The 23,908-nt window shown below is 42.3% G+C and overlaps 1 pseudogene; it reads left to right on the forward strand.

Moving 5' to 3' along the window:
- Positions 1-17,541: 17,541 nt before the first annotated feature.
- On the forward strand, positions 17,542-18,051 carry LOC150040655 (chromobox protein homolog 3 pseudogene; annotated as a pseudogene).
- The last annotated feature ends 5,857 nt before the right edge of the window (positions 18,052-23,908 follow it).

A 23,908-nucleotide genomic window follows, 5' to 3' on the forward strand; every position in this document is an offset into this window, starting at 1 on the left:
ACGCCGCCTGTGTTCCGCGTCTGGGTTCTGCTGCTTGCTGTTCTGGTTCCGCGTCTGGGTTCCGCTGCTTCTGAGGCTCGCTGGCCCAGTCCAATGCTGGTTTCTGCAGCAGTCAGGGCTGGCTGGCCCGGCGACCCTCTGCCACCGCTTTTTGCAGCTCAGAGCCGGCGGCGAGGGGTGGGGGAGGGGTCCTCGCTTTCCGAATTCTTTGAGAAAGTTAGATGTAAGCTATATCTGGATTTCTTTTCCGGTTTGAGTCCTTCTCCGTTGCTTTTTGAGATTGTTGTTGTGGATTTCTTAAGGTAATTGGCTCGTGGGACTCCCTGGTTCTCTCTTTTTGTGAGAGAGAGCTAGGCAGGGTCCCTATTCACTCGGCACCATCTTCCGCTCTCCTCCGTTCTTTCTTTCTTTTTAGTTGCTTGTCTACTTTTACCACAGTGGGTGTGGTTAAGATACTGATGAAGGGATACTGGCTTCCTTCCAGCTTTCTCTGGGGATGTCCTTGACAAATTTCTTTCAGTGGAACCTCCAGATTGGAAGTGGTGCGCCAAATCCAAGCTGGGCCAATTTAGATGCCTCCTGATGACTTTTGTAAAAATTTACTAAGTTAAGGAAGCATTGTTATGGTAACCTAATGCCAAGGCCTCATTTCAGTGAAATCTATCTCACAGTGCTCTCCTGGTTGCTTCCTCTATGTGTGCTGGCTTGGATAGCAGGGTGGGGTTAGGAACAGTCATTAAAATATTTAGGTTTCTCACTGCTGTGAAGGCAGCTTTTCAGGCAGTGACAGTACCAGCATGTTTTCCTTCTACTTCCATAGAATTCACTTTTTGATGCCTGGGATAATGATCCAGGGAGACAATTTTCAGTACCCATATTTATACCAATAATGCTGGGATATCATGGCCAGACATAAAGGGTAGAGACTGTAACCATCTCTCATAAGTGAGGTCTCCGCACTCAGGGGTTTCTGTATTAACACCTTTTTCTATGCCTATTCCTTTAATTTATCATACCTCATTTTTTCCAAAATGATTTTCCCTTGTTTTTTTAACTAAAGAATTTATTAACATTGATTTTACATCATATTTCAAATGACATGTTTAGCAAACAAGTATTCAAGAAGGGAATCTCGATATACAAACACTGGCACTTAGATTTTAGAACATAATCAAAATTAGGCTCAGGGTTTGTATGTCATAGATACATATTAATCTGTGTAATAAAGCATCATGTGTATAGAACCATAAGTTTTTATGTCTATGTAGTTGTGTTTATATTTCCATTACCGTGTCCATACCATTGGATATGCAACTTTTGAGTCCTTGCTCTTGTACTGTTTGGATCTAATAGCCACATATTAAGGACACCATGTGCTATTTGTTCCTTTGGTCTTGATTTGTCTCAGTCAACATGATTTGCTCTAGATTCATCCACTTCCCTGCAAATGCCATTATTTTATCTTGTCTGTTGGCTATGCAAATTCCATTGTACAAATACCTACCACATTTTCTGCATCCATTCATGTGTTATAGGGCATCTGCATTGTTTCCATCTCCTGGCTATGGTGAACAGTGCAGAGATAAACATAGCTAAGCAGGTGTCCTTATCATATCTTGGGTTATGATGTTCAGGGTAAATGCCCAGTCGTGGTATGGCGGGATCGTAGGGAAGGTTAATTTTCAGTTCTTTAGGAAACCTCCACACTGCTTTCCAGAGACTGTCATTGTTTGAGTTCAAAATCTTGGGCATTCTTGTTCGAGTAAGGTGGTATCTTAGGGTTGCTTTTATTTGCATTTCCTTTATGACCATAGATGATGAACATTTTCTCATATGCTTTTCTGCCATTTTAATCCCTTCTTCTGATAAGTCTCTCTTTAGTTCCCTTGCCCATTTAGTGAATGGTTTGTTGGGTTTGGGAAGGATTATTTTCTTGTGTTCCCTGTAGATACTGGATGTTAATTTTTGTCACATGTATTATTGGTAAATAATACATGTGGTTGGCTATCTCTCTACTTTTGCACTATGGTTTTGTCTGTGCAGAAACTTTTTATTTTTAGGTAGTCCCATTTACGGAGTCTCTCTCCAATCTGTTGTGACCCTGGGATTCTCCTCAGGAATCTTTTGTCTGTGCCTATGAGTTCCAGTGTCTCTCCTACTCTATCATGTAGCAGTTTCATGGTTTCCGGTCTGACATTGAGGTATTTGATACATCTTGAGTTAATGATTGTGCATGGCGAAAGGCTAAGGTCAACTTTTAGTTTTCTGCATGTGGCTGCCCAGTTTTACCAGCACCAATAATTGAATAGAGTGTGTTTGTTCCACTGTATATATGTTTGGCTCCTTTGTCAAATAGAAGTTGACTATAGGTATGTGATGCTATTTCTGGATCTTCTATTCTGTTCCATTGACCTTCTGGTCTATTTTTGTGCCAATACTATGCTGTTTCCCATACTATGGCTGTATGTTTGAAGTCTGGTATTAGAATACCACCTGCATTGCTCTTTTTGCCTAGAATTGTTTGGGCTATTCTAGGTCTTTTCTTGTTCCCTCTGAACCTTATTGTATCTTCTATTTCAGTAAAGAATGTCTTTGGGATTTTGATGGGGATTGCATAGAATTTGTATATCAATTTTGGCAGTATAGAAATTTTCACTTTGTTGGTTCACCCTAGCCATAAGCATAGGATGTCTTTCCATTTCCTAGCGTCCTCTTTAATTTCTTTTGTTAGGCTTTTATAGGTTTCATTGAATAATTCCTTACATCTTTGGTTAAGTTAATTCCTAAGTATTTTATTCTTTTGGAGGCTATTGAAATGGGATCGTTTTCTTGATTTGGCCTTCTGTTTGTGTATTGTTGGTGTAGCCGAAGGCTATTGACTTTTGAATATTAATTTTGTATCCTGCCAATTTTCTAAAGTGGTTTATTAATTCTAGGAGTTTGGGAGTGGAGCTTGTTGGGTCACTCAATAGAGGATCATGTCATCTGTGAATAGGAATAGTTTAATTTTTTATTTCCCTATGTGGATCCCTTTGATGTCCTATTCCTGCCTTATTGCTCTGGCTAAGGATTCCAGTACTATATAGAAGACAAATGGAGAGAGTGGGCATCCCTGCCTAGTTCCTGATTTTAAGGTAAATGGTTCCCATCTTTCAATATTTAGTATAATAATAGCTGTAGGATTGTCATATACAGCTTTAATTATTTTAAGGAATGTACCTCTAATACCTAATTTTTCTATTGCTTTCAACAGGAATGTATGTTGTATTTTGTCAAACGCCTTCTCCGTGTCCAGAGAAATTATCATATGATTCTTAACCTTAGCTCTATTGATATGATGTATTTCATTGATTGATTTGTGAATATTAAAGCGGCCTTGCATCAGTGGGATGAAGCCTGCTTGATCTTACTGTATAATTTTTAAAATTTGTTTCTGGATTCTTTTGGCTAGTGTTTTATTAAAGAGTTTTGCGTGTGTGCTCAGTAGAGAGATAGGCGTGTAGTTTTCTTTTTGTTGGGTCTTTCCCTGCTTTGGGGATGTGTCATATTAGCTTCATAAAATGAGTTTGGTATTATTCCTTCTGCTTCTATTTCTCAGAAGAGTTTCAAGAGTATACTTCATTTCAAACATCTTGTAGAATTCCGCAGTGAAATCATCTGGACCAGGACTCTTTTTGCTTGGCATTTCATTGATTGCTTCTGCTATTTCTTTGTGTGAAATTGATTTTTTCAGTTTGCTTACCTCTTAATTGTTCAATGTGTGTAGCCTATATTCATTTAAGAAATCGTCCTTTTCTACTAGATTTTCTTGTTTCTTTGAATATAGGACCTGGTAGTACTAATTCACAATGGACTGAATTTCTTGGATATCCATTGTGATTGTTCCCATGATGTCTCTACTCTTATTTATTTGTGTTTCCCCTCTCCTTTTTTTGATTAATCTTGCCAGGGGTCTGTCAAATCTGTTGACTCTTCCAAGCAACCAACTTTTTGATTTATTAATTTTGAGTATAGTGGATCTTATTTCAATCTCTGAGATTTCTGATTTTATTTTTGTTATTTCTGTCATTCTAGTTGTTTTAGAATTAATTTTTTCTTCTTCCTCTAGGTGTTTCAATTTTTTATGTTATTTACATGCTCTTCTTCTGTCTTTTTAATGTGGGCTCCTAGTGCTCCCAGTGCGATAAATTTGAGCCTTAGAACTGCCTTTGCTGTGTCCCACAAGTTCATTTTTGAAGCCTCTTGATTGTCATTACATTCAAGAAAATTTTGATCTGATCTGATACCCAGGAGTTATTCAGAAGTGTGTTGTTCAGATTTCAAGTGTTTGAATGTTTTTTTTGACATTTACTGTGTTGTTCAGAATTAGTCTGACTCCACTGTGTTCAGATCGAGTGCATGGGATTATACCAGTATTCTTGTATCTGCTTAAGTTTTCTGTATGAACTATTATATCATCTATTTTGGAGTATGTTCCATATGCTGCTGAGAAAACTGTATCAAATTTCGCCATTGGATGGAAGACTCTGTGTATGTCTGTTAGGCCCAGCTGGGCTATGATGTCATTTAAGTTGATGGTGTCTTTGCTTAACTTTTTTTTATTAAAGAATTTATTAACGTTGATTTTTACATCATATTTTAAATGACAAGCTTAACAAACAAGTGTTGATGGAGGGAATCTCTATTTGCAATCACTGGGACTTAGTATTTAGAACTTAATCAAAATTAGGCTAACAGTTTGTATGTCATAGAAACATATTAATTCATGAAATAAAACATTGTGTCTATAGAGTCATAGGTTTTTTATGTCTACATAGTTATAGTTATATTTCCGTTACCATGTCCATAGCTTTGGGTATGCAGGTATTGAGTCCTCGCTCTTGGACTCTTTGGATTTAATAGCCACATATTAAGGATACCATGCGTCTTTTGTTCCTTAGGTCTTGACTTGTCTCACTCAACATGATTAGCTCTAGATTCATCCAGTTCCCTGCAAATGCCATTATTTTATCTTGTCTGTTGGCTATGTAGAATTCCATTGTGTATATATATACCACATTTTCTGTATCCATTCATCTGCAGTAGGGCATCTGGATTGTTTCCATTGCCTGACTATTGTGAATAGTGCAGAGATGAACATAGCTGAGCAGGTGTCCTTATAACATCTTGGGTCATGATGTTCAGGATAGATGTCCAGAAGTGTCCACTTCTCTTTTGAATTCGAAGTGTTACTTGGAAATTTCTTGCTTTTGTTTTTGGAATTCAGCCTTCATTTCCAAAAAAAGCTCCTTGATTTGAGTCATATTTCATGTCTCTTCAGGTGTCATTTCTTGGGATGGTGACATCTCTCTTGTCCCTTTGCTCTTGTTTCCCTTTGTGCTTTGTGTGGGACTTTAATTATTTATGTATGTCGTAATTCATCTTTGCGCTCTCCTACACATTGAGAACTGTTGTTGTAGTTCGCTCTGTGGTCGGTAGGTGGCGGTCTTTACTTGGATTGGGACCGGTGGTTCTGGGAATCTGTATACCTGTGGTTCTCAGCCAAATTGATTCCGCTGCTGGCTAGGTCAGAGTTCGCCATTTTTTCAGGTGTTCAGCCTGTTCCCAGAGGCTGTGTGCTGCTGCACAACTAGCTCTCAGCCCAACCAGTGGCCTCACAGTGGGCCGTAGCATGAGTCTGCGCGCTTCAGTCTCAGCACGCTGGGTGGATGGTTGGTTTTCCTGTGCTGTTTCCAGGGGCGGGCCCCCAGATAAGGGTCTGGGGTTTGGGAGTTTCCAGGGGCTCTCAGCTAGACGAGCTGGTGTTTGCTCTGTTCCCAGGGGCGGGGCCCAGCTGAGGACGTGGGCTCCAAGGGTGGAGCAGAGCCTTTCTGATCCTCAAAAAGTGAGCTCAGCTAATGGTCTGCCCTTCAGTTTCCTGCTGTGTTTCCTCTGCTTTGGCTGAGAGTATATGACTGTGGGGGGGGGGGGCCTTGGTGCTGTCTTGTTGGGGATTCCCAGCTGGAGGGTGCCTGGTTCAATATTTGAGTGGGATAGATGCTGGCTCCTAGACTCCCACACACCCCACCCGCTGTTGAAAGGCAGTATCTCAGCGACCCCACTCTCCAGATCCAGTGGCCTGGGAGAGGAACCTGTTGGGCGAGCGAGCCTGGACACCTCTGCCCCCTTTGGTGGGGTGCTGAATCTTAGCGCCCTACCACCTGTCAGTCTCTGATATATGGCCTGGGAGAGGAACCTGTTGGGCAGGGACACTTCTGCCCTCATTGGTGGGTTTCTGGGTTTTAGTGCCTGCCCGTCTGTCAGTCTCCAGTCCGAGGCCTGGGGGAAGAGGCTGTTGGGAGGGTGGGACCTGGGACACTTCCACCTCCCTTGGTGGGGTACTGGGTCTTAGCGCCCACCCGCTTGTCAGTCTCCAGTCAATGGCCTGGGGAAGGGGGCTGTTGAGGGAAGGGACAGGATTCTAAATTCCTTGCCCCCCTGCACTTGCCAGTCTTTGTCTCGGGCGGGGTGGAGGGGTCTGAGTTAAGTTCTATAGCCTGGCACCAGCTCTGCTTTCCCGATTGGTTTGGGGACCTGCTGTGCTACTCACTCCTCTGCGTTTGGCTGTGGGCTGCTCCATGGAGTTGGAGAATCATTCACTCCCCAAGGATCTTGGCCGCCGCCTGTGCTTCGCCTCTAGGTTCCGCTGCTTGCTGTTCTGGTCTGCCTTGGTTTCTGCGTCTGCCTTCTGCCTCTTGCTGGCTCGGTCTATGCTGGTTTCTGCGGCAGTTGGGGCTGCCCGGCCCGGCGCCCACTGCCCCGGCTTTCCCGGCTTGGAGCCGGCGGCAAGGGGTGGGGGAGCGGCCTCGCATTTCAAATTCTTTGAGAAAGTTGGATGTAAGCTTTATCTGGATTTATTTTCCGGTTTGAGTACTTCTCTGTTGTTTCTTGAGTTTGTTGTTGTGGATTTCTTCAGGTAGTTGTCTTGTGGGATTCCCTGGTTCTCTCTTTTTTGTGGGAGAGAGCTAGGCAGCGTCCCTATTGTCTCTGCGCCATCTTCCGCTGCTCCCCCTTCTCCCCGTAACTTTTGTTGAGTTGACCTACCATTTGGTGAGATTGGGGTGTTTAAGGCTCCCACTATGATTGTGTTTGAGTCTATCTTGTTCTGTAATTCTAAGAGTGTTTGCTTGATGAATTTATGAGTTTCCATATGGGGAAAGTAAATGTTTATAACTGTAATATTCTGTGTATGGATTGTACCCTTTACTAATATGTAGTGGCCATCTTTATCTTTACGTACTGATTTTACTGAGAAGGTAATTTTGTCAGAGATAAGATTGCTACTCCTGCTTTTATGCCCGGTGTGTTGGAGTGGAAAATTCTTTTCCATCCTTTCACTTGGAGTTTGTTTCTGTCTTTGGCAGTGAGGTGGGTCTATTGGAGGCAACATATGGAAGGGACTTGTTTCTTAACTCAGTCTGCTATTCTGTGTGTTTTGATTGGATTGTTCAGCCCATTCACATTTAGGTAAATTATGGAGAAGTTATCAGTGTCCTTTCTCATTATTTATTTTTACTTCTGAGTTTCTTTCTCTTTTTTCCCATTTTGTGTTCTTGTTGTTCTGCAAGTTGTCCTTGATCATTTAATATTTTTTGTAATGCTGGCTTTGTGTGCATGTATTCATATAGCTTCTCTTTGGAGTGAAATATTTTGTTTCTCCCTCACATGTAAATGTTAGTTTTGGTGGATATATCAGTCTGTGCTGGCAGTTGCTGGTCTTCATAACATGAATGATATTTCTCCAAGCTTATTCTTGTGTTTGGGTTTTGTGTGGAGAGGTCTGCAGTCATTCTAATTATTTCCCATTGTAGTATTGCTCTTTCTTTGTTTTTTGCAGCATTGAAGATCAGCTACTGGGTATTCGGGTCTAGTGTTTTTACTATGATGTGTCTAGACATGTTCCTTCTAGGATCTTTCCTTCTTGGAGCTCTGTAACCTTCAATAATGTGAGTATTTTCACTTTTATGGTTGGGGAAGTTCTCTGTTATGGTTTTGGTGAATAGGGGTTGCCTTCCTTTATCAAGGAACTCTGCCCCTTAATCGATCCCTATTATAAGAAGATTAGATTTCTTGGCCAGGTCTGCCAGATCCCAGAGTTCTCTTTGGTGAATTCTGACTGATTTTTCCAGAGTGATGATCCTCTGTTCCAGCTCTTTTGTTTTATCTTCTGTTCCTGATGTCTATTTGTCCATCTCAGTCAATCTGTTGCTTAATGCTTCGGTTATTGCTTGGATTGTGGACACTGAGCTGATATGTCTGTTGAAAGGGTATTAATCTTTTCTTCCATTTACTCTTTTGAATTGGAGGAGCTCCTTGGTAATTTCTGCTTATGTTCCTGGAATTGTTTTGTTATTCTGCTTTAATCTCTTTAGTCATGTCCACAATCATCTCCTTGAATAGAGTCTTGTTTCGTGTCTCATCAGCTGTCATTTCTTGGGATGGTGACATCTTTGTCATCCCTTCATTCTGTTTCCTTTTGGGCTTTGTGTGGGACTTTGATTATTTATATATGTCGTAATTCTTCCTTGCACTTTCCGGGGCATCTAGGACTGTTGTTGTAGGTTCACTCTGTGGTCAGTAGGTGGCAGTTTTTACTTGGTTTGGGACTGGTGGTTCTGGGAATCTGTGTACACTTGTGGTTCTCAGCCAAATTTGTTCCACCGCTGACTAGGTCATAGTTTGCAGCTTTTACAGGTGTTTGGCCTGTTCCCAGAGGCTGTGTGCCACTGTACAGCTAGTACTCTGCCCAGTCAGTGGCCCCACAGTGGGCCATAGGATGGAAATGCACACTTCGGTCTCAGCTAGCCCAGGAGATGGCTAGATTTCCTACCCTGTTCACAGGGGTGGGGCCCAGCCAAGGGCCTGGGGTTTGGGAGTTTCTGGGAGCTCTCAGCTATACCAGCCCGACTGGTTTCCACCCTGTTCCCCGAGGCAGGTCATAGCTGAGGACATGGGCTCTGAGGGCAGAGCCATGCCTTTCTAGCTCTCAGAGGGCGAGCTCAGCCCCTGCTGGTCTTCCCTTCAGTTCCTAGCTCTGTTTCAGCTGCTTTGGCTGAGAATCTTTCTGTGACTTGGTGGGGAGCACCTTGGTGTTGACTTGCTAGAGGCTACCAGCAGGCAGGAACCCCACTTAGGTTTGGTTCAGTTAGATGCTGGCTCACAGAATCACATGCACCCCTACCCACTGTTGGAAGGCAGTGGTCTTAGCACCCCTCAGTCTCCAGTTTCAATGGCCTGGGAGAGGAGGCTGTTGGGCAGGTGAGAGCAGGGACACCTCAGTGCCCTTTGGTGAGATGCTGAGGCTTAGCGCCCTCCTGCCTGTCAGTCTCCAGTCACAGACCTGAGGGAGGGGGCTGTTTGGGGAAGGGAAATTATTCTGAATTCCTTACCCCCCTGCCCTTGTCAGTCTTTCATGAGTAGGATGGGAAGGGTCTGGGTTAAATTCTGTAACTCACCACCAGCTCTGCTTTCCTGATGGGTTTGGGAGAACCTGCTGGGGTACTTGTTCATTGGGGTTTGGTTGTGAGCTGCTCCGTGTTTTTGGAGGGTGGTACGACTCCCCTCTGGTCTATGCCACTGTCTCTGCTGCACAGACTGGGTCTGTGTGGGTTCCTGCATCTGGATTCTGCCAGTTGCTGGAGTTGCTGGAGTTCCAGACTTCCAGGACTCCAGTGCCTTCCGCTGCAGATTTCAGGGCTTGGAGCTGGCAGCGAGTGGTGGGGGGGTGGTCCTCCCATTTCAATTTCTTTGACAATATTGAATATAAGCTTTATCTGGATTTCTATTTCAGTTTGTGTACTTCTCCATTGCTTCTTAAATTTATAGATGTGGGTTTCTCAATATAGTTGGCTGGTGGGATTCCCTGATTCTCTCTTTTTGTGGGATAGAGCTAGGCAAGGTCGCTATTGTTTCGGTGTCATCTTCTGACCCTTTTCCCTTCCGTTTAAGGGGTGTTCATGGACAAAGATCCACCTTATAACTCAAGAAAAGAGTGTCTGAAACTTCAAAACATGAAGTATCTTCCTATTAATGCTTTCCTAGAGGACCTATTTTGTCCTATGGAGACAGATAGATATAAGGTGTCAAATACCAAGGAACCTTAGTAAATGTTGATGTATATTGGACCACAGGATTGCAAATGGAAAAAGAAGGATATAGTCATGTACGTGCAGGGAGATGCGATCTAGCCTGAAGACTTCATTTTTGATCAACTTTGATGGGTTTTATACATAGAACAAATTGTAAGCTTCATGTGGGGTGTATTGAGAGTTGTTAACCTGATCTATTCTCCCTATCTTTTCTATTACGACTTCCAATTTTCAATGTGCTTAGTAAAGAGGCTTACCTGGGAGCCTCCCTTGAATTCATAGTATCTATTTGACCCAAGTCAGTCAAATAAGATGTATTGTCATAACCATCTTATTTACAACCCTCAAATCTTGCACAGGTTAGCATAGCTTTTAATCCCTTGTTTTCTAAGTTAGAAATATCAAAGTGTTCCAAGGCAAGTGGCATGGAAAAGGATACCTACTTTGAGGAACCTTGAAATGTGTGGGGCACTTCCTTTCTTGGTCTCTAGGCCCATGGGGTATGGCCTTACCTGTATGGGAGTGGCATCTCATGTCACCTGCACCACCACTGGTGCCCAATGTTGTATCAGTCCTGGAGGATTGGTTTCAGTCCACATGTGCTGATGATATTGTTGTTCTTGAAGAGAAGATGTTGGCTTGCAAATCTTTCTGCCAAGCTTCTCACTTCATGGTGGCTCAGACGCAGATTAAGACATGAGAGGCACACTGTTAATGAGCTGCTAACCTCCACACAAGACGCAGGTCCTGAAAATTTCCCAATTTCCCAAGAGTTCACAGTCTGCTTATAACACAGGGGCCTTTGCAGATCATCCCAGATCCAAACTATAGCACAATGTCTACTTCACATGAACTTTAGATTTTTATTGCTCTATTTTGAATTTTTAAAACCATTTTTTGCAATGAATTTGGAAGCAGGGTTGGTTCTGGGTCTTGGTGACCTAAAGTATAAGATAAAACCCTCAATATTGAATGAGTTAGCCAGATGCAGGTGACTCCCACCTGTGAATCCTAACTACTTAGGAGGGTGAGCTCTGATGATCTTGATTTGAAGCCATTCCATCCAGGAAAATCCATGAGATTCTTACCCCAAATGAACTTGAAAATACCACAAATGGAACTGTGGTTCAAATGTTATATCAATAATCTTGAGCAATAAATTTCAGTGACAGAGTAGAATCCCTTATTTGAGCCCTCATTACTGGCACAAAACACACTAAAAGACAAAAAGATCCTTTTGTGTAAACGTGTCCTTTTCTGTTTCTGTGAGAGAACCATTAAAAATATCCCTCTGGGTTGGGAGTTTGGCCTAGTGGTAGAGTGTTTGCCTAGCATGCAAAAAGACTAGGGATCGATTCCTTAGCACCACATACATAGACTAAACATGGAAGTGATGATGTGGCTCAAGGGTCGAGATCTATCCTTGAGAAAAGTCTGAGGACAGTGCTCAGGCCCTGAGTTCAAGCCCCACAACTGGCCAAAAAAATACCCTTCCAGAGAAAATCAAATTTTAGACACCAAGAAGTAACCCATAAGCAGTCATTTTACTATAGTGCTACGAGATTCACTCTTCCCAGTAGTTGAAATGGTGACAATTTATGGGTAGAACAGTTATAAACCTAAATCAGAACAATCTATATAACTTACAAAGGGAACATTGCTACAGTTTTAATTCTTTTGCTTTATGGGCTAGGAGAGGGACAAGGTGGATACAAATATTCTCAGCACAATTCTAACTTTACAGATGGATGAAAATGAGGCCTGATTTCAGCTAGTATTCCCTGAAGGAGAAATGTGACTCTCTGAGGCAAAGGAAACCTTATATTGGAAGTCTCTTAAGTCACATTCTCATTTTGTTTTGTTTACTGTGAAGCATGTGGCATGTTAGGCAAGTTCTCCTCTGTTCAGTCAATATATATTACAAGTGCTAAGAGAGATTTCTCTGCTACAATGAGGAAGCCTAATTTAAGGCAAATTAGTATTGAGGAGGGTCTGGAGAAAGAGGTCAATGGTATTGGAAATATACTTCAGGGAATCATCTCAGACAACTTCCCAAATATCCAGAAGGGCAGGCCCATCCAGATACAAGAAGCTTTTAGAACCCCAAACAGACCTAACCACAAAAGGACATCTCAGCTACATTTTTATTAGCATATACTACATCTACACTGCATGGTGTTTTCTCAAAAAAGTGTGTGCTTACACATTCTCTCACACTCATGATCATGCACAAATCTATGTGTGCAGACTGGAGCTTGCAACCAGGCCATGTGCACTGTCCCTTATGCTTTTTTCCTCTTAAGTCTTACACTCTATTACTTGAGTTACAGCTGCCCTTCCAGTTTTGTACTGGTTAGTAAGAGATAAGTATCTCATGGATTTTTGTGTACAGACTAGTTTCAAACCTCAGTACTTAGATATCAATCTCTTGAGCAATTTGGATTATAGTTGCAAAGCATAAGTGCATGGATTTAATGCTATGTTTTTAACTTGCTTTACATCTCTTCAATACCTCTCGCAATATTGTCATAATTTTGCACACCACACTGGTAGAAACGCTGACATTCATCCAGCATATAGTGCTGTTATCATTAAGTGAGACCATAAACTACACTCTTTTGTTGTGTTATTAACAGTTAAAAAAAACCCTGAGTCACCAGGATTTGGAACATTTGCTAGCCCTGTGGGTTCAATGTATACTCCTAGCTACTCAGAGGATTGAGGGCTGTGATTCCAGGGAAGCCTGGGCAAGAAAATTCCATGAGAGACTTATTGGCAATGAACTATTCCAACAAATAGGCAAAGGGAGCTGTGCCTCAGTTCAAAGAACACTAGCCTTGAAAGAAGTTTAGGGACAATGAGTTCAGGAATTCAGAATCAACACAAAAAAATCTCTAATGTTGGCATATATTTGAGTTGGGTAAATATCGTATAGAGGTGCTGTACAAAAATTATTACGAAGCAGTATTAGAATACATGTATCATATAAATGTGTTGTGTAAAAATTAGTATTTAACCATGCTCATTTTAACACTTATTGAAAATTACATTAATAAACAGTATATCATTTGCACAATAAATGTACATACCCATCAAAGAATTAAAGTAAAATTTTGTGAACCCATAAGATAATCAGCAACAATTCAGAAACAACTACACACTCACAAACCCACCCAAACACATGAACATATACACAGCTCACATTCATAATTGTGAGTGTGCACTTTGTGTTCAATTTGGAGAAAATACTGATCTAGAGAATGTTTTGAGAGTTTATTCAAAATATAACTACATATTGGTCCTGTGGGGCAATATGAGTTTGGGACCCACATACTGCACGGTCTTCAGAGGGCTGCTTTGAGTGCTAGAGTTCATAAATATGCAGAAGCTCTAAGGTGAGAAGTAGAAAGATTAAGGGACCTCCTAGCTGCATTCCAGGGGCCAGGTCCAGAGAGTGAATCCTGGGTCTGTTGGTGGTTCCACTTAGTGGAGAAGAAAGGGATGACTAGTGGATGTTTAGGAAGAGGCTCCATGTGTGGTCCAGAATCAGGCACTCTGAATTGTCATATAGCTTTGTTAGGATGCCAGCAGCTAGGGAACATACTTCTTGCCATCCTTCCTGGTATATATGGGGACCCCATTCCTCTGCGAGTTATGGGACTACTCATTGGAGAATGAATGTATAAGCCTGGGCTTCATATGGTCATGTGGCCTGCACAATGAATGTTAGCAAATGCAGACTGAGTGGAAGAAAGCAGTCCACTCTTCTGCAGCTGCTAGGACAGACGGCTTTAGCCAGGATTTATTTGAGATGCTACACTGGCATTTTATTTTAGTAAGGCCCGTGTTGTTAAGGTACTGATTCTGGTGAGAGTGATGATCAGTTCTTTTATTCTCGCTAATCCTGGGTCGTGTGTGTGTGTGTGTGTGTGTGTGTGTGTGTGTGTGTGTGTTTGGATGCAGGTCTGGGAAATACAGGGTCTGGAATCAATCATTATGGAATAGTGCTTGTGTAATGATTGCATGGAGGAAGTGGGAAAAAAACTACTAATTAATGGAAGAAGCTAGAGCCTAGACAAGAATGTGTACATCTGAGTCCCCTGAGTAGCACAACATATATACAGCATTATCTTTACATTCTGGTATGAAATTCTCGGTCAAAGGGGAGCAGAACGCAGTACAGTGTCGTTGTGAGCCAATATGGAAACCCTACGGAAATATTAAAGTACTGAGTTATGTCTCCACTGGTGCAGTGGTGAGTTGAACACACACCCAAATATTTCCTAGCCCCATCATAAACCCCTCATTTGCTGGCCTCCTCCTGTGTGTGATTGGTTTGTCACTGTGCATGGTAGGGTGAGTTGGTGCTGACGGGATGTGTGTAAATCTGGGCATCTAGAGGGTCCACAGGGTTACAAAGGCACGTGCTTATAAATGGGGTCATGAACCTGGACCAGCATAGTGCGCATGCACCGCGGGGGGGTGGTGGCGCTAGAGTTCTCCAAGGTGGGCGTGGTCTTCTCCGGCAGTGCCAGCGCTGAGGCAATTGCCGCCTGGCTGTCGGCCGCGCGGCGTCTCCAGAGGCCTGAGCTTCAGTGGGTCGTTTGAAGCCGCGGGCAGGGAGAGAAGAGCGGTGACCAGGGGCTGTGTGGGAGCGGGGTTCGAGTGGGGAGGAGACTCTCTTCTGGTGCTGCGGGCTAGGCCGTCGGGGTTCCTGTCAGGACCCCCGGATGGCAGCAGTAGGGGAGAAGGCGTCTCGGCCCTCGGCCTGGAGCCACTGGGGTGCGGCTGGCTCTTGGACGGAGCCGCGGGGCGGTGGAGGGGAAAGGATGTCCCTAGGCCGCGTGGGGACCTGGGTCCCCTCAGCGAATGCACCCCGAGAGGAGGGAGGGTCGTGTGGGGACGGGGAGTGGAGACATTGCGTGCGCGCTGATTCTGGGCCTTGGTCCTCCACAGACGCCGCTGGCGGGGGGCGCAGAGGCCTAAGGGCTCCCGAGATCTCCGCTGGCAGTGCGGGTGCCGAACACGTTGTCGCCTGGCTGTTTCCCGCCTTGCCGAGTCCACAGGTCCGGTCCTCACGTGGTTCTTTGAAGACGCCATCAGGTAGAGGAAACACACGGACAATTAACACTTAAGGAGCACTTTTTTTCTTTTTCCTTTTGTCATTTTCATGTCTCGAAGTCCTACATGGGCATTGTTCCTTAAGTTTTTTTCTCCAGGATAGTGGGCCTTCTTCCTCCAGAGACATTGCTTCCAGGGGCACTTAGTGGAGCCATGGTCCCCACGCGGCTTAGGGATTTCCTCCCTCCCGTCCCCTGGCACTGGCTGGCTGCTCTATCCAAGAGATAGCCACCCTCCAACAGCACCAGGCCAAGTGCCACAGCCCCACTCCCAGTTTCTGGTGGTTAATTGGACATGTGTCTCACAGATTTTAGTTCCCACACTGGCTTTCAACCACGATCCTCAGACCTCAGCGTCTTGAATAGTTAGAATTACAGGCATGAGCCACGAGTGACAGGCCAGATAGTGATGTATGAATCCACTTAGCTTAGATAGAATATGACCTTTTTATTGATGGAAAAAATTGACTTTTAGACTTTGACAGCTTCTCTTCTATAACCTACAAGTGAAATTTGATGAAGACACAAGTGTATAATTTTGTCTTTGTCTGGTATTGCTTTTAGGATAACTCTGCAATCTTAAAATACTCTGGGAAGAGGCCGGGAGTTTGGCCTAGTGGTTAAAGTGCTTGCCTAGCATGCATGAAGACCCGGGTTCAATTCCTCGGTACCACATGCATAGAAAAAAAGCCAGAAATGGTTCTGAGGCTCAAGTGGTAGAGCTCTAGCCTTGAGAAAGTCCAAGGATAGTGCTCAGGCCCTGAGCTCAAGCCCAGGACTGGAAAAAAAATACTCTGGGAAGTTATGCCAACTAAAAGTAAGAGGGCAAAGCCCCTGTGTGCATTTAGGAACTTGAATTTTAGGAACATCTCCCCATTTGCAGAACTGGTCACAATGGCTCACTCTGCATAATTTGTTTGCACAAATGTAGTTTTCCCTGGGACAAGTACTCAAGCCTCCTGGCTTCCAAACTGTGAACAAACATGTAGATGCAGCAAGCCGGATAGCTCTACTTTGAAAGGCCTCATGGCAAAGCAAATCTCTAGGTAGGTGTGGAACTAATTTTGGAGAAGGATCCTACCAAATCTGACTAGGACTTATAAGCCTGTATTCAGGCTATTTATACAAATCCTGTGGCTTTACTGTAGACTCGGGCATTTTATAAAGGGCCAGGCAGGGTTGTCTATGTGACTAGTCCCCAATAATGTCTCAGGAGCTGAATTTCTATCAATCTTTTCTGATAGATAACATTTCTCTCCTGTTTGTAGGCCATATTGCTGCAGGAGTAGCACATTCTTGTTGACTCTACTGGAGAGGTGACTTGGAAGAGTGACAATATTAACAAATAACCACTCCTGCTCCAAGTTATTAAGGTTGGTATAGTATAATGATTTCTATCTTTTTATTCTTTACCCTTTTATCCTTGAACACTTGAACATTGTTTCTTGTAGGTAGTATATACTATTTTTAAAGATATGTTTTATGGAATGGGAAAAGGCTTCAAGGTGCATAGAATCTGTCTAGCAGATGGTAAAAGGAAAAATATTTTGGGGATATCCTTTCATTCATCTATTTTGGTCATTTTACCTGAACCTAAATGATGTGCTTAGGTGTAACTTCCTTTTTGGTGGAATATGTTTTAAATTCACACCTTCCTACTTGCTTAGCCAGTCTTTAGCACTTTTGCCACTCTAAGTCCTTTACTTGCTACTTTGGAAATCACATCTACCCACTTTTTTCCTGTGCTTGCTGCAAACTGAGCATCACCAGATCTCAGTCTCCTAAGTAGCTGAAATTAAAGTGTAAGCCACTGGCACCTGGCAGATTCTAATGTTCTCATATCTTTTGCTTTCTGCCTGTTTTACTGTTTCTCTTTCCTGCTTTCCTTTCTTGCCCTGGGAGATGTATTTATATTTTGACTATTCTTTGTTTTCTATGCACCTTGCATGTTTAATAGACATTTTAGATATGTAAATATAGGAGTCGATAGTCGTTATTATAGTTAATGTTTAATGTTGGTTCTGGGGTTGAAAGTCAGACTGGTCACTGTCCCTGAGCTCTTCTTGATCAAGGCTAACACTCTGCCAATCCTGGTTGTGATTCCAATGTCAATTCGCATTAGCACCCTTTCAGTGTGTGTCTGCTCCGCTTTGTTTGTCTATTACCATGTTTTTTGATCTGTAGCCATGGTGATTTGGGAAGTTTTACAATGAGTCTGACTGTTTTGTTTTTCAGATTGCGACCTGAAACATCTGAGGTGGTTTATAGTACCTCTTTACATCTTCAGTTAAAACATGGCCTCCAAGAAAACTAGCATCCCCAAAACAAGAAAGAGACAGCATAGAAAACCTGAAAATGTTGCAGAAGGAGAACTTGAAGAATATGAAGTGGAGAAAGTAGTGGGCCAGCGTGTAGTAGCTGGCAAGGTAGAATATCTCTTGAAATGGAAGGGATATCCAGATGCTGATAATACTTGGGAACCAGAAGAGCATCTAAATTGCCCAGCCTTAATTGAGAATTTTCTGCGATCCCAAGAAGATACCAGTGAAACTGGAGGTAGCATATCAACACAGGATAGTGAGGCTGATGATAATGCAACAGGGTTTGCTAGGGGTTTAGAGCCCGAGCGCATTCTTGGTGCCACAGGAACTAGTAATGGATTAATGTTCCTCATAAAGTGGAAAGATTCAGATGAGGCTGATCTAGTGCTAGCAAGAGAGGCTAATATTAGATGTCCTCAACTTGTAATTGATTTTTATGAAGAAAGGATAATTTGGGCCCCGTCAGCAGAAGATGATGCTTAGTGATAAATATATATATGTATTTATACGTGTACTTGAGTACATATATATATATATATACACACAAATACAAATACATATAACTTGGAGTTTTGGTTCTTTAATGGTTTGAAACAACAATTCTGATAAAATCAAACTTGATATACTGGATTTGAAAATAGTTACAAGTTTGAGATATTTTTGCATTCTTGTACTATTTACTTTTAAGGAGTATAATAAAAAGTTTCTGTAATTTCTTCCTCTATCAGAAAGCAGTATTATTTTCTTTCACGTATTTATTTTCTCTACATTCAAGAGTAGTTTTTCAATTTTAAATACACTTTTTGATTTTTATTTAATCAAAATGGCACCATCTTGGAATTGCTTGTGTGCATGTTTTTGTGTGTGCGTGTGTAAAAGATTCTTACATTCTCATTGTTTGGGAGATTTTTCTTGTTTGGGGGTACTGGGCATCAAACCCTGGGCCTTGCAAATGATTGCCAAATGATGTATAAATGAGAAACATCACTGTACCCTACCCCCCCAGTACACATTTTTTTGTGACAGTCACTGAGAAGCTCAGGCTCTTCTGGTTCCTGACAGGTAGCTAGACTTGTCTCACACTTAAGGTTCTCCTGTCTGCCATAGATATATAAGTACAAGAGATTTATTTTCAATTTTTCCTGGAAGGAATATTTATCACTTTCAAGAACTTTCCAGCCAGTGGAGATTAGGTTAAATCTCATTTCCATTAATTAGGTAAACACATCTAATTGGACATTGAACATTTTCTCTTTTCATCCATTTCGTTACAGAAAATTAGAATCTGTATACTGAAAGCTCATGAATTTGGAGATATCTTAGATGCAGATAATGGAATTATTTACAGATTTTGAAACTGTACAACCTCCAGACATTAATCAATGAACAATATTTCATAATTACTGACTTTCCTGCTTTCTCATTACTTTGTCATTCCTTACATGCAGGTTTCATCTCAGTATTGGGTTACTGGTTCCACAAAAGCCAGAAAAACAACTTTTTAGTAAGCAGACTTATACCTCACTTTATATTGTTTACTTACCTGTAAATCATGGGGAACAGTGATCAATATTTCTATAAGCTTTAAACAAAATTATAGAGCTGGGTGCCATTGGTTTATGCCTGACATTGTTGGTACTCAAAAAAAAAAGATTTGAGGATCAAGTTTGGAGGCCTGATTTATTAGGAAAATCCATGAGACCATCATAAACAATTAACTCCAGTTAAGCACCAAAATTGTAGCTGTGGATCAAGTTTTAGAGAATCAGCCTTGACAAAAATCAACACATTGACAACGTCTAGGCCCTGAGTTCAAGTCCCAGGACAATCTCTCTTTCTCTCTCTCTCTCTCTCTCTCTCTCTCTCTCTCTCTCTCTCTCTCTCTCTCTCTCTCTCTCTCTCTCTCTCTCTCTCTCTCTCTGGCTCCCCTCAGTCTCTCTCTCTTTCACACACACACATACTATCTTGTTCTCTGCTCTCTGATACCATTCACTCTGATGAAAAAATGAGGGGCTTAATTAGCCTTTAATAAGCTGTGTGAAAGTCTTGGATTTTACTGTAACTCCTGGTATGGTAAAACTGAAAAGAGGAGAAAATCCCTGGTGCATCTTTTCCAGTATCTCTTGCTCAAAACACAATCCACCCTCCCCAAATTGGCTAAATGTTGACAACAGCATGGAGGATGAATTTCATTCCTCACTATATACCTGAAGACTTGGGTAATGAGTCTGATCCTCACTTGGAATGTCAAAGTATTAGCAGCAATTGGGGATGAAATTTGTTAAATATGCCTATGTGAATACACTGGTGTGGTAAAGGGTAAAATGCAAGCTCTGGCTACCTGTTGCTGTTACTGTAAAGTCTTGAGATGAGAGGGCCTGGGGTCACTCCAGAGATGCACCGCTACCAGTGTTTGGGTCCTGGTGTAATGGAGGCTCCAGCCTGTTCTTAGTTGCTGATGCCAGACAACAGAGAGGAAAGTGTTGACCCAGGCTGCTTGGTACCACTGGGTATTTTAGCAGAAGCATGGGGAGTGCTCCCCTTTACTGGCTCTACACAAAAAAAACACACAAAGTCTGTAGTTAGTCTGTGGTGACCCAAGTGTCAATAGTGCCTGTGTGGTTAGAATTGTGTTTCTATTGGCTGTGGTAGCCCATTCCTATTCTCCTAGCTAATGGAGGAGCAAAGGTGGATGTGGGTGGGTCTATACTTGGACCAGCCCAGGCAAAAGATTTCCTGCCCACAGTCTCCACCACAAGGAAGGAGCACCTGTTCAGAATGGAGGTGTGGTAACAGTGATGGAATGCCTCCTGAAAGCAAGAAAGACACAGAAGAGGTGGGAAATCACTGAATCTTTGTGCCATGTGCGGCTTATACACACTAGTACACACAAGCATTCAGACACAAACACTCTTCATGATAATAACCTACCTCCCCCTCAACTGGAAGCATAAGAAACCAAAGGAATATTGGAAGAGTGTATTCACAGTGTAAGTAAAAGAAAAATTCTTGGGATATAATTCCATTTATATGGTTATATGAGTTCAATCTACCATAGATCTCCATGCCACCTCTGACCCACCACAAAAAATGCCAAACCCTCTGATTTTCCTCTTCCCACCGGCCTGTGATTTTTCTCACTCTAACTGGGAGGCTGATAGGTATGAATTATTGCTAGTATGTCGTGAAATCTCGCTTTCAAAACAATCTTCATGTGCAGGGCAATATAGGCAGAAGTATAATAGCTGCATGCCTCATTTGCAGAAGATGGAAATCTTAAGCACTCATAAGTTGGCAGATAAAATTGACTCTTAGGTGCCAGGAATTTGGCCTAGTGGATAGAGTGCTTACCTAGGATGCATGAAGACCCAGGTTTGATTCCTCAGAACCACATACACCGAAAAAAATCCAGAATTGTTGCTGTGGCTCAAGTGATAGAGCTCTAGCCTTGAGAAATCCCAAGGATAGTGCTCAGGCCCTGAACTCAAGCCCAGAACTGCCACAGTCGTTGGGTCCACACTTCTAGTTCAGAGGACCAATCTTTGTTTGATCTGGTGATTTTTACCCCAGGTAAGAATATGGGAGATGAAAAGTACTTGTTTGAGACCAGGTTTAAACTGCTAAACTATGTGTTTCTGCTGTGTAGTGGGGTGGTATGTAAAGCAGGCTTGTGATCCTCTCTGGGTGTGCACTGATAATAATAATTGGTAGAGTACACTTTTGTACTCTGGTTCCGGCTCCCTCTTTGAGGATGCCAACCATCAGTGGAGTAAGAAAAGGGTTGCTTTTTGTCACTGGGACCTCCCACTCAATCTTAGCTCTTGATTCCTCTGGGAAACAGGAGATTCCCCATCACCGATTTCCCAATGTCTGTAGCCAAATAAGGTGTCCAAGTGTTAAGGGTCTATTGAGTCTGTCAAGTCACATTGCTACTGTGCTTCAGTAGAGCCTGTGTCTTCAAAATATGGTTTCTGCTAAGTATTATTAGTAGTTTTCATTACACTAGCTATTCATGGAACAAAATCAGAGGTCCATAGTTAGAGAGTAGCTCAGGGAAGGATTCGCCCTGGACTAAATCTCAACAAAAAAAGCAGGTGTCCGAACTAGAGTCTTATTTCAGGTGAGACACCAAACCATTGGAAAGAAAAAAAAGATGAAATTGATTCAATCCATAATTCCAAATTTCATAATTACTCCCCTGCACATACACACACACATAAACACATGAGCATACAATTCACACACACAAGCTGTCAATGTGGGGTTGCACAATTTGTTGGATTGGAAGAACAATTTGATGTAGGGAAAATCCTAAAATCTTATTCAAAACGTTACCACACCTCTAAAGGACTGTAGTGTTGTTCCACTGTGACAATACTGTTTTGGGATGTGACCTACCACCTGATTTCTGTCCTGAACAAAAGGTAGAAACTGTGTATGAACTTTCAGTAGGAAGACAGGGGAGGAAAAGTTCACCTTACATATTTGCCACATGCCAGGTCTAGAGTTACCACCCTTGGTGGTGCCACCAGGTGGAGAGGAAGGGTATAACCAGAGCATGTTTGGGAAGAGGATGCAAGTCCCAACTGTGCCTACAGGCTTCTGCTGTGTGATTCAGGGTAGGGCAGTCTGGATTCTTCTCTGGTTATCCAAGGTTATCTGAGGGAGCCAGAGGTGGTGTGTAGTATATATCCCCTTATTGCCTGTTACTTTAGGAGTTCACACTCCCCTTGGAATGATGCTTCCAGCCAGTAAAGGAGGAAAGCATAAGTACAAGCAGCTTGGTGCCAAGAGGCCATGTAGCTGAATCCCAGCAAATGCAGCCTGAGTGGGAGTACATGACTTCTCCACCAAGCTTCAGCCACCACATGCAGACAGAATACTAATTATTGATTTCTTACTGAGAGTGCTATATTGAATCCTTAAGGCCATGAGCTCAACTGAGTTACTTTAAGGAAAGTTTTAAAAAGAGGCTCTCCTGTATGAGACCAGTTTATCATATAAACAGCATATTTTTCCTAAGGCTGTGCAAATTTACCCTTCAGTTTTTACCTGGGATGTTCCCACTTGTAATTTAAGGAAGCTCCAGAAACCAAAATTGGCTCAGTATTCCTGATACCCATGTAATCATGAGGCTTTACATTTAAGCATAACCAGCAGTTCTTTCGCAGGTCAGGGTGGGTAAGGTATACAAATCTATGTACCACAGAGTGTCACACAAAGAAGGCTCCCTGGAAGTAGTGACATAAAAAGTCAGATGTGAAGTGGCCTCCCATCCAAAATCAGCCCCATGTGATGGAGCCAGGCAGAGGTCTTGTCTATTTTTACCACAGTGAGTGTGGTCAAGATGCTGATGAAGGGATATAGGCTTCCTTCCAGATTTCTGTGGGGTTATCCTTGACAAATTTCTTAAACCAAATGGAATCTCCAGGTTAAACGAGGTGGGCTGAATTCAAGCTGGGCCTGTTAGATCCCTCCTGGGGACTTGCCTAAAACTTTACTAAGTTAAGGAATCATTATTATGTAACTTAAGGCAGGGTGCTCACTTCAGTGAAATCTATCTCACAGTGTTTTCCTGGTTGCTTCATCTGTATGTGCTGGCTTGCTTAGCAGGATGGGGCCAGGAACAGTAATTAAAATATTTAGGTTTCTCACTGTTTTGAAGGCAGCTTTTTAGGCAGTGACAGTAGCCGCATTATTTCCTTTTACTTCTATAGAATTCACTTTTTCATGCCTGCGACAATGTACTAAGGTGACAACTTTTGGTAACCATATTTCCTCCAATAAGTCTGGGATATCCTTGTAGACATAGAAGACCTACATAGAGACTGTAACTACCTCTGATAAGTGAGGTCTCCACACTCAAGAGAGTCTGCATTTATTAACACTTTTTCCATGTCTAATCCTTTAATTTATCTTCCCCTCTAAAGATTTCCCAATTTCCCAAGAGGTCACAGTCTGGTGATGATGCTTATAACACAGGGGCCTTTGTAGATCATCCCATACCCAAACTATAGCACAATGTCTACTTCACATGAACTTTAGATTTTTTATTGCTCTATTTTGAATTAAAAAAACTATTTCTAGAATGAATTTGGAAGACAGGTTGGTTCTGGGTCTTGGTGACATAACAGTATAGGATGAACCTATCAATATTGAATATGTTAGCCAGATGTAGGTGACTCTCACCTCTGAATCCTAGTTCTGATTATCTTGATTTGAAGCCAATTCACCCAAGAAAATCCACGAAACACTTCCAAAGAACTTGAAATGCCAGAAGTAGAGCTGTGGCTCAAATATTATATCAATAACCTTGAGCAATAAATGTAAGTGACAGAGT

This window comes from Megascapheus bottae, chromosome X (genome assembly GCF_031878675.1).
Source record: "Megascapheus bottae isolate mThoBot1 chromosome X, mThoBot2.hap1, whole genome shotgun sequence".
Taxonomy (NCBI): domain Eukaryota; kingdom Metazoa; phylum Chordata; class Mammalia; order Rodentia; family Geomyidae; genus Megascapheus; species Megascapheus bottae.